This window comes from Octopus sinensis, linkage group LG4, assembly GCF_006345805.1.
Source record: "Octopus sinensis linkage group LG4, ASM634580v1, whole genome shotgun sequence".
Classification (NCBI taxonomy): domain Eukaryota; kingdom Metazoa; phylum Mollusca; class Cephalopoda; order Octopoda; family Octopodidae; genus Octopus; species Octopus sinensis.
In genome coordinates, this window is record NC_043000.1 from 121206585 (window position 1) to 121218455 (window position 11871).

Here is an 11871-nt window from a genome sequence, read left to right on the forward strand (position 1 = left end):
AAGAAGAACAAAAAATCGCTAATATATATTTTTATATACTTGAATATACATATATATATATGCATGCATTTACATATGTAAGTGTATATTTCCATGTATGTATATATATATATATATATATATATATATATGTGTGTGTGTGTGTGTGTGGTGTGTGTGTGGTGTGTGTGTGGTGTGTATGTGTCTTTCTGTGTGTTTGTATGTATACAAACTGAATTATCTAAAGAAGCATGCACGCATTATCATAATTTTGGTTATTCAAAATATTTTTGACATAGCCTTAACGTCTTTATGTATGGATGTTGAATTAAAAAAAAAGATTTTCTATTAAAATTATTCTCTTTATATATATTGCCAATATCAAAAAAGTAAAAAATTGTTTGTCTGGTTGTAAGAACCACTCCTAGTTAATTAGAAATTCAGTCGTGTTTTCAATATATCGAAATAACATCTAGTATACTAGCGTAGCAAATACACAATAACACGCACAATTATATATATATATGACTTGTGTCCACATGTATGCACTATGTATGTATTTGTGTACATGTGTGAGTTTATAAATATATATATATATATATATATATATATATATATACTTATATATAGCTATATGCATACATACACTTACACAAATAAATACATAGATACATATACACACATACCTACATATATGTATATCTGGATATATATATAGATATATCGAAGTACCTATTTCTTTACTACCGACAAGAGGCTAAACACAGAGGAGACAGAAAAGGACAGGCAAACGGATTAAGTCGATTATATCGACCCCAGTGCGTAACTGGTACATAATTTATCCACCCTGAAAGGATGAAAAGCAAAGTCCACCTCGGCGGAATTTGAACTCGGAACGTAACGGCAGACGAAATACGGCTACGCATTTCGCCCGGCATGCTCACGTTTCTGCCAGCTCGCTGCTCTTATACAGGTATATATTGATGAAGGAAACGCCATGTATCGTACATTTAACCGTCACGTGATTTTTTCATAAGTACAGAATGTTGTGAATAATTATTATATTTATCACAGTCAAATACTCTAAAACATGGGAATATATTTACCTAAATTACTAAATTGCTGTTAGAGGTGCATGAATATATTATATTTCTTCTGTGATTACAGGAGAAAGATCGAAAGTGGTTTGTCTCTCTTTAGTGAATGTAGAATTAACGTAACTTTCTTTTACTCCCACTTTGAATTTTTCACCTCGCTTCTGAGGCTAAATGTGAAAAAAATATATATTAAATTCATAACATCTCATCACTCTTGAACCGTATCTTCACTGAAAATTATATAGACAGATAGATAAATAGATAAATACATGGATAGATAATTAGATACCTATACATACATATAATGCACACACACACACACTCACACACACAAATATGTATAGTACGTATATATATATTTCTTTACTACCCACAAGGGGCTAAACACAGAGGGGACAAACAAGGACAGACAAAGGGATTAAGTCGATTACATCGACCCCAGTGCGTAACTGGTACTTAATTTATCGAGGCGGCGAGCTGGCAGAAACGTTAGCATGCCGGGCGAAATGCGTAGCCGGATTTCGTCTGCCGTTACGTTCTGAGTTCAAATTCCGCCGAGGTCGACTTTGCCTTTCGTCCTTTCGGGGTCGATTAAATAAGTACCAGTTACGCACTGGGGTCGATATAATCGACATTAATCCGTCTGTCCTCTCTGTGTTTAGCCCCTTGTGGGTAGTAAAGAAATAGGTACTTAATTTATCGACCCCGAAAGGATGAAAGGCAAAGTCGACCTCGGCGGAATTTGAACTCAGAACGTAATGACATACGAAATACGGCTACGCATTTCGCCCGGCGCGCTAAGGTTTCTGCCAGCTCACCGCCTTATATATATATACGTACGTAATTATACATGCACATGTATAATGTATTGTATTTTTTATTTAGAATTTGAACATACTATTGTACAAAAGTCATGATCATGTATTTCCGCAGAAATTTCGCATTTGCAAATTAGATTATTCACCTCTCTTCCACCCCTGATTCTGTTTGTTTACGGTTCAACTCTCGTCACGCTTGACCTTACGCTTTATCTCTCTGCACCAATAATATACTTAAGTCAATATAATTAAAAACAACGTTTCCATAAACATGTTGGCTAATTGCCAAACTTAGAAAATTAATTTTTCGGACTTCGTAAATCAATCAACGTTTAGGAACTCTGGAGCAGACGACTAATTAGATTTTGCTCATCAGTAATGGCATGCCTTGTGTTTATATTTAATATTCCGTCCCTATATATTTGATCTATAAATAATAGTTACATGGTTGTTTCAACTCACTGGATACTAGTGCCGAGGCTGTGGGTGGGGTAACAAGCTTGTTTTACAACCACATCGATTCGGGTTCACTTCTACTGCGTGGCACCTTGGATTTGGTAGACGGAAACTGAAAGAAAGAAGCCTGTCCTATCTATCTATCTATCTATCTATCTATCTATCTATCTATCTATCTATCTATCTATCTATCATCTATCTATCTATATCTATCTATCTATATCTATCTATCTATCTATATCTATCTATCTATCTATCTATCTATTATCTATCTATCTATCTATATCTATCTATCTATCTCTATATTTATATATCCATATATATATATATATATATATATATATATATATATATATATATATATATATATATATATATGTAAATATATGTATATATATATATATATATGTATATATGTATATATGTATATACATATATATATATATATATTATATATATATATATATATACACACACACACAAGTATGGGGATTTAGTTCAAAGCTAATCTAAAAGATTTGGTGCGCTAGGTAAGTGTTGTAACGAATTCTTAGTCCTCCAAGTTTATAGCCAAGACAATAGTTATGGACCCATTGCAGATTTCCAATGCGGCGGAAATGTATTTGTTAAAGAGGAAAACAAGCATCAAGGCAAGGCAAACATCTCAAGTCATATACAATATTATTATTGGGAAAAAAATCAGTCTTACAGCTGTTTCTGAAATTTCATCTTATGAATATATACCTTTCTCATTTTCCCTATTTTTCCCTATTTGTCTCTGATGACAGAATTTCCCATATTCGGGGATATCACAGAAACAGATCAATTTATGTAGAAGTCAATACTTAAATTTGTGCAACACTCTCGGTTGCTTTTATATATCCTTATTTTGATGATGGTATTTTTGGAAAATTTAGTAATAACACGTGACCCTTCTCTTCTTTCTCTAAAAACGACAGTAAGTTATTATATACATATGACGCGATATATAGGTGTACGCGCTTTTGTTTCCAGGAATTTTGTAGCCGTATTAATGTTGGGATCTAGAATCCAGGTATAAAAAAACAAATAGTTTAACAGGTAAATACAATTGAAAAGCTGGCAACGTATGATCACTGTAGACAGTAAAGTACAGATATTTCTGCCTCAAATTTATCTAGTGGATCTTTTTTGTTTGAACGGCAGTTTTTTCTAGCAGTGTCATATGAAATTGTCACCCATAATTATGACCCTAGTATCGATCTATTGCATTTCACTCTGTTTTAGGGTTAGGGTTAGGGTTATGGGTGGAGGGAAAGGTATCTTTTTTTTCTTCACAAATGTAAATAAACCCAATCTGTTTTCTAAGCGAGGGACATATTCATACGGCACAGAATGTTATTTACCTCAATGGACGTCATTGATTGGGTGAAATTGCAGAAATGGAAGAAAAAACAACACATATCTTACAAACAATAGAATTTTCTCAATAAAGCCAAGAGAAAAAGATGTTTTATAAACACATTCTACCAGTATACGAAGTTCAACATTTTTTAGTTACCTAGAAATTATGTTAAAAACTGCCGTTCAAACCGAAAAGATCCCATTTAGAGCGTGAGGCCGTAGTTTATCTTCAGTATTCCAACTGTAACGTTAAGATTCCATTGCCACAACTATCCTCTTATCAACATTCGGATTTCATGGTTTAAATTCAGACGCGTAGAAGCGTAATTAAGATCAAAATCTTACAAAGTTGTTTGGTTTAAAGTTTCCACTTGGACAGTCTGTAAGTTTTATTATTGTCATTATTTTCTTGACCAGTCTCCTGAACTCGTCCATCTTAAGCGAAATCGTTATTTGTATTGAATGAATACATTACGACTGAGTTTGCATGCCTGTCACATTGTGACTGGCTGCCGTCTAACACACCACTGATTCAGTTATCAGAGTTACTGGAGATCAGTAAATATCTTCCCACTTCACTGAATAGTAATCGATTAGAGGCAAAAGAAGACGGTTTATTTCTCTTCATATTTACTACATTACTGCTAGCTATGATGCTTAAATTATATACGAGCGTATGTGTTGGTTGTGTTTATGTTTTTAAAATTATCTCCAGCAGAGAGGCATTTCCCAAAGTCGAAACAAAGCTCTTTCATTCAAAGTTAGGACACATCGGTTGCTGTAACCATGTATATATGTATATAGGGCGGCGAGCTGGCAGAACGTTAGCACGCTGGGCGAAATGCGTAGCCGTATTTCATCTGCCGTTACGTTCAAATTCCGCTGAGGTCGACTTTGCCTTTCATCCTTTCGGGGTCGATTAAATAAGTACCAGTTACGCGCCGTGGTCGATATAATCGACTTAATCCGTGTGTCTGTCCTTGTTTGTCCCCTCTGTGTTTAGCCCCTTGTGGGTACTAAAGAAATAGGTATTTCGTCTGTCGTTACGTTCTGAGTTCAAATTCCGCCGAGGTCGACTTTGCCTTTCATCCTTTCGGGGTCGATAAATAAGTACCAGTTACGCGCTGGGTCGATATAATCAGCTTAATCCGTGTGTATGTCCTTGTTTGTCCCCACTATGTTTAGCCCCTTGTGGGTAGTAAAAAAAATGCATATATGTATGTATTTGCATATGTATATATATATATGTTCCTACTTATACCATTGCATACGTGAGTATGTAATATTTTAGGTATGTATATATGCATACACAAATGTGTGTGTGCGTTCAGACAGTTGTATTTTACATATTTTTATTCTATTAACGACTTATAGTTGTAATTATTATATTACCTGTCTGCTTTCGGTTTTAAAAAACTATAGCTTAAGAGATTTATTGTGTTAATTTATAATCAGGTGTATTTCCATATGTATTTGCATATGTATATATATATGTATATATGTATACATATATTATATATATATATATATTATATATAATATATATATATATAATATATATATATATATATATATATTATATATATATATGTATATATATATATGTATTTGCATATGCATTTATATCTTCCTACATATACCATTGCATATGTAATATTTTAGATATGTATATATGCATATACAAATGTGTGTGTATGTCTAGACAGTTGTATTTTACGTATTTTATATTCTATTAACGTCTTCATTGTCGAATACACAGGATGATAGTGAAGGAAAAATGTGAACCCAGGAAGTAAACACCACTTTCTTCTCCCTTTTACGTAACCAACTCCGAGAGATTGGTTGTTGAGTACGGAGGTTTTCATTTGTAGGAATATGATAAATGTCGTTGCATAAACGAGACTTGCCTAGATCATCGAAGCCTAAGAATTGCTTTCTAAAATGTATTTATTATTGTATTTTTTCCTTTCATCTATTATTGAATTTATTATTGTTCTTCGTTGTGTAATTGCGTCTTCAGGTTAATGTTAACACGCGGTTATTTGATAAATTTATATACCCTTAATCTATTTCATATATCTCCGTATATATCGCTTATCACTCTCAACATGAAGATTATGGACCTATGGACATTTCATCCATCTTAGAAAAGAATGGTCTGTCTTGAACCGAGACGTTTAAAAGTAGAAATATTACATTTTTAAATATCTCAGAGAGATATAAACAGTAGTGGTACGATAGAGTAGTTGTTTACTGTCAACTTAATGTGACAGTCCCATGAAGAGTATCACACCATTGTTATTTAGCCCTTGGAAGCATCAACGCTTCCTGTCGGCCTTGACACATTTGCTGTGTCCTTATGTTTACAAGGGAATTACAAGCACCCCCACCCAGCTAAACCTGCATCTAGAGACTAGTTTCTGAGTCTTGCTCGTCATCAGTCTGGATATGCATGGTCTGCTAGCTGGACATGCTTGTCTAGGTCTTGTAAACATATAAGAATTCTAATGAAATAATTCCACTGATTACAAATAACACAGGAAATGTGTCAAGGCCGACAGGAATCGCTGATGCTTCCTAGGGCTAAATAGCAGGGGTGTGATTCCCTTCATGGGACTGTCACATTAAATTGACAGTATACAACTGCTCTTTTAAAAATATGTTGTCTTGAAACATTTTAAAATGCATGTCTGTCATGTATTAATATATTCTTCTCACTGCCGTGCTTTAATGTTTTAGCTACCGTTATAATTAAGGATAGCTAAGGATAGTAATATAGTGAGAGAACGAGTAAATTTGAAATAACATATGGAATTATCTTAGCCGAGAGCAAACAAATCTATGTGCTGTAGAAATATTTCAAGAAGATTTTTATTTATGATCCTGAATCGATGAATAAATTCTCAACCATGATCACTGCTCTTGTGCTCAACAAATACTACTTGTCAATGTTTTTCTTTGAAATATTTTACCTCTAAGTGCTATTTGCTTTTACCATTTTACAGGAGAGAAATCATTACCGAATTTATAATTCAAAGAAAAATATAATTAAAATTGTTGATTTCGTCTGTAACGAAAACCAATACGATTCTCTCTACTATTTTCAGTGACGTTCCTCTTCGGCTGGTCTTTGTTGTACATTCTCACACATCTAGTCATATTTAGTGAAGCAGTTCTCTACATCAAGAATTCAAGTTATAGAATGATATTACAAAGACTTTGAATGCAACTTCGTTCAAAGTTTGTGTTCAGTATAATAGCCAGTATTTGAACAAGTTGTGAAGATGTACGTGGAGGCACACGGCCTAGTAATTAGAGCAATGGACTTGCGGTCGAGGGATCGTGGCTTCGAATCTCAAACCGGGTGATGTCTGCGATTATGAGCGAAACACCTAAGCTCCACATGGTTCCGGCAGAAGGTAATGGAGAACTTCTGCTGACTCTTTCATCACTACATTCTCTCACTCTTTCCTTGGGCATCTTGAAGCTCACCTGCCAAGGAAACCGGGAAACCGGCCCTTATGAGCCAGCCGTGGCTCGAGAAGGAACAAACAACATGAAGATGTAGAATAAATGTTCAACGAACAGTCAACCACCCAAGAATGAGTCCACACGCGTCAAGCATATATGCATGTGCATGTGTGCATGAAGGTATTACTTTTATGAATATTTGCTTACATGGTTTTATTAGCTGATTTTTTCTGTGGGTAGACTTCTCCAAAATGACACACGTATTGTTTATGTTTCCTCTAGATGCGACTGAGACAAAACCTAGATAATTAAAGAAGAAACCTCTACTGTAGAGAATACCACAGTACATTTATGGCACATGTAATTATTAGAAGCCATTCCCACCAATAAACAGTTTGTAATTTACGATTGCAGATATGTTTTTACTATCTACGCTCTAATTTTCATAGTTCCCCATAAACTACACGTGTATATATTCTATACGTGTGTATATATTTGGATTATAGAACGGTATCACTTTAGTGGTCCTCATTATTAATGCACACGTTTACGGTTCACATCAAATTTTGCATTAAATTGGAACACATTTGTGTAATAAATAAATGATTAATTTGGACACAAAGACAGTAATTTCATTCATTTATAAGATTTTAATATTCCTGAAGGTCAAGCTTTGCTTCCGCAATATATTAAAAGAGATTGTAGCTTACCCAAATACCCATCATAGACACTCAACCATTTCAGCCACTCCTTAGCTATCACAACAATCTAACCTATATTAGCGGCGGTGATGGAGTAGTTGGTGAGTGGGACTCTAACGGTTTTGCCAAGTCGCTATTCTTTGTTTGTCTGCATGGAAGAATGTGATATATATATGTTAGCACTGATAAAACCAGTAAAAATATATTCAAAAGTTGTTCAATCTATGCATTATTTAACAAAAAGACATAAAATAAATATAATTATTTCAATTGTGAATCAATTGTAAACAATCCACATCGATTTTCTATAAAATCGCATTGCTCTCTTTCAACTCTACGATATCTTTGATTACGCATAATATATGGTTATCATTACAGAGAACAATGTTTGAAAGAATAATTACATGCTTTAAAAGTAATTTCGGAGGGAGGAATCATTTAGATATCATTACATTAAAAGATAAAATACAACAGAAAAATTTATGGCAAAACATTCTACGTTGAGTAAAAGACAATTGGTAATTTTAGTAGTTGGCAAATAAGAGATATTATATTCTGCTTGAGTGCATAATGAAGTATTTTATCGCAAACTAAAAGTACTATATATTTTAATGTATTGCATTTCATGTTTATCATCTAGAGATATGGTGGCATTAGTACCTTAGTTACTATGCTACTTTGCAATTTAAAGATATGTAATTACATAATTTATGATGTACGCGATGCTCTTCTAACAAACCGTAGAAGCAGTAACAAAAATATAAGAACTAGTTAGTTGGTTGTCCAATTACAGATACAAAGTAGAGAATAAAAGACAAACATGTTTGAAGTAAACTGCCCCCAACTACGACGGAAGGTTGTAAGTAAAAAAAAACCAAGAAACTGAGATAATTGTAAGAAGCAAATATTATATATATATATATATATATATATATATATATATATTATATATTATATATATATATCTACTGTTTTTAAGACTTGATGTGTGTCACAATTGCTGTATAACGAAAAGTTGAAATTTTTGCAAGATCTTATCGTTTAGCATATATGGGTCATGGTCCAAAGAGTGCAAACACCCATTCTCTGACAAAACACAATACACAATGGTTTCGTACATTTTTTAGTAAATCCAAGAGAAAGAAGGCCTCGAATGAGTTCAGTATGATTTGAAGTCAAACTGCATATAGATTGAGAGAAAAAGTGTGCAGGATGGCGGATTTGGGAAAACAGTATACCCGGTATTCATAAATATATTTCTGTCTGTACATGTTTACATACATGCATATACCTACACACAGAATAGGTCTCTGACTCTCTGTCTTGGTATGTTTGTTTGTCAGTCCGTATGTCTCTGTCTCTTAATCTATGTAAGTATAGAAGTTAAACAAAGTATGTAAGGTGTTACCTATAAATAAAACCAAAGTTATTGAATTATCTTCCGTAAGATGTTTAATGCTTCTATTAAATTTCGGGAAACTTTGGCCTTGTCAAATACAGGATACAAAATAGTCGAAGACTTTGGAGTGTAGCCGAAGTGTTATTATAGGATGATCTTACCGGTGTGCTGATTATAAAGTGTTCGAATGTTGAAATCTATTTATGACTGAAAAAAGTTTTGATTCTATAGTTACAATATGTGCATGGATTAGAATGCGTATGCCAACGAGTGTGTTTCAGACATTTCTATGATTCTGGTTATGAATAAAATTACGAGGCAGGTTTTCAACATATAGTATTCATAATGTGGCCATTCTTTTAGCATATCTTCAATAGAATGTATTGTAATATCTCAGAAAATATCTTTTATATGAAATTATTATATGAAAACCACCCCTAACCCAGCGTAGTATATTATAACCCTGTTGTTCGGATGAATCGCATCATGTTATTGAACATGCCACAGAGTAAAGGTGGAAGGTTGAAATGTAACGAAAGATATTCTTTATCTATTGTATTTCAAAGAATTTTGGGTTAATCCAACTTCATGGACAAACAAGATGAACACATGACAGCTGATTCTAAGAGGCTGTATTGGATTAACTAGAAAGGGTTTATAGTTACAATTATCCGGCAAAATCATGTAAGCGCATTCATTCGAAAAGGAAAGATTTTCTGGCTATGCTGACTTGCACGAATACTGAATTTCTATCCACACACATTTAAACACATACGCACAGATATACACGTATCAACATACATGCTTATTTTCACGTATTTATATACATACACATAGACATGTCGCTGAAACACGCGAAGTTATTCATAAATATATCTAAGATGTGTATTCGCAGATGAATAGGATTTAGATAAATATAGACTTCTTAACAAAAAGAAGATAAATTCGAATATATATTTGTTTGAAATTTTGGCACAAGGCCAGCAGTTTTGGGGGAGGGGTTAATTCGATTACATCGACCCCACTGTTTAACGAGCTTTTATCTTATGGACTTCGAAATGATGAAGGGCAACGTCAGCCTCGGCGTAATTTGAACTCAAAATGTAAAAACAGATGAAATGCCGTTAAGTAATTTACCCAGAGTGCTAATGTCTCTGCCAGCTCACAGCCGCATGTCAATGCATATTCTTTCAACAACCGCCTCTATATTCAGTTTTACACTGCGTACAACAAGGAAAGTGGAGGCGCAATTGCCCAGTGTTTAGGGCAGCGAACTCGCGGTCGAAGGATCGCGGTTTCGATTCCCAGACTGGGCGTTGTGTGTGTTTATCGCACGAAAAAAAGCTCCACGAGGCTCTGGCAGGGGATGGTGGCGACCCCTGTTGTACTCTTTTGCTCCAACTTTCTCTCACTCTTTCTTCCTGTTTCTTGAGTAACGCTGCGATGGACTGGCGCGCCGTCCAACTGGGGAACACATACGACATAGAAACCGAGAAACCGGGCCCATGAGTTCTGGCTAGGCTTGAATAGGGCGCATAAAAACCAAGGAAAAATTAGGAAACTGTATAGAGCGCAAGTCTTCGACTCTTCCAAATGCTAATGGCGATTATACACACAAAGATACTGGATAGTATAAACATAGTTTCGTAACTTATTATGAATGTAAAGAAAAGTAAGAAAAAAATCCCTGTTTCAATAATTAATTAGGGCACAACTTTTTCAAAAATTATGTTTAATTCAATTTAGAATTTGTAAAAATTCATTTATAATTATATTTAAACATGTTAATAGGTGTTAAGCTGCAACTGAGTGGAAACAGTTTTCGTAATTACATAGAGTATAATATTAAAGGTATATATATGTATATATATATATATGAATGTGTGGTGACGCAGATAGTTATGTATGTATATATGTATGCATATCTATCTATCTATCTATCTATCTATCTATCTATCTATCTATCTATCTATCTATCTATCTATCTATCTATCTATCTATCTATCTATCTATCTATCTATCTATATATATATATATATATATATATATATATATATATATATATGACCCTTCGTCCTAAGTCAGTCGCTATGATTCATCGTTAGCCACTACAGACATTTTTTCTCGCCTTGTTTTTTTCCGTGTCCTTTCTGTAGAAGAGCGTAGGCTTGATAAATACTTTATCTATAATAGATAAATACTTTATCTATTCCTGAGCGTTATACTAATACATTTGTTTTTTTTTGTACACCCCCTGTGTTCGTCTTTTGTTTTCTTCGTAAACTATCCCTATATATATATATATATATATATGTGTGTGTGTGTGTGTGTGTGTGTGTGTGTGTGTGTGGTGTGTGTGTGTGTGTGTATGTGGTTGTGTGTGTATGTATATATATTTTAGCAAGAAATAAACTTTTATTATGACAGGAAATCGGTGATATGAAAGTATGTCTGAGGGACATCGTATTTACAATTATGATTTTACTGATCATTACTAAATCCGAGTGAGTCCTATAAAAACATATCTTTTTGTCTGAATGTCTCAGATAGACGTGCACTTTAAAAAA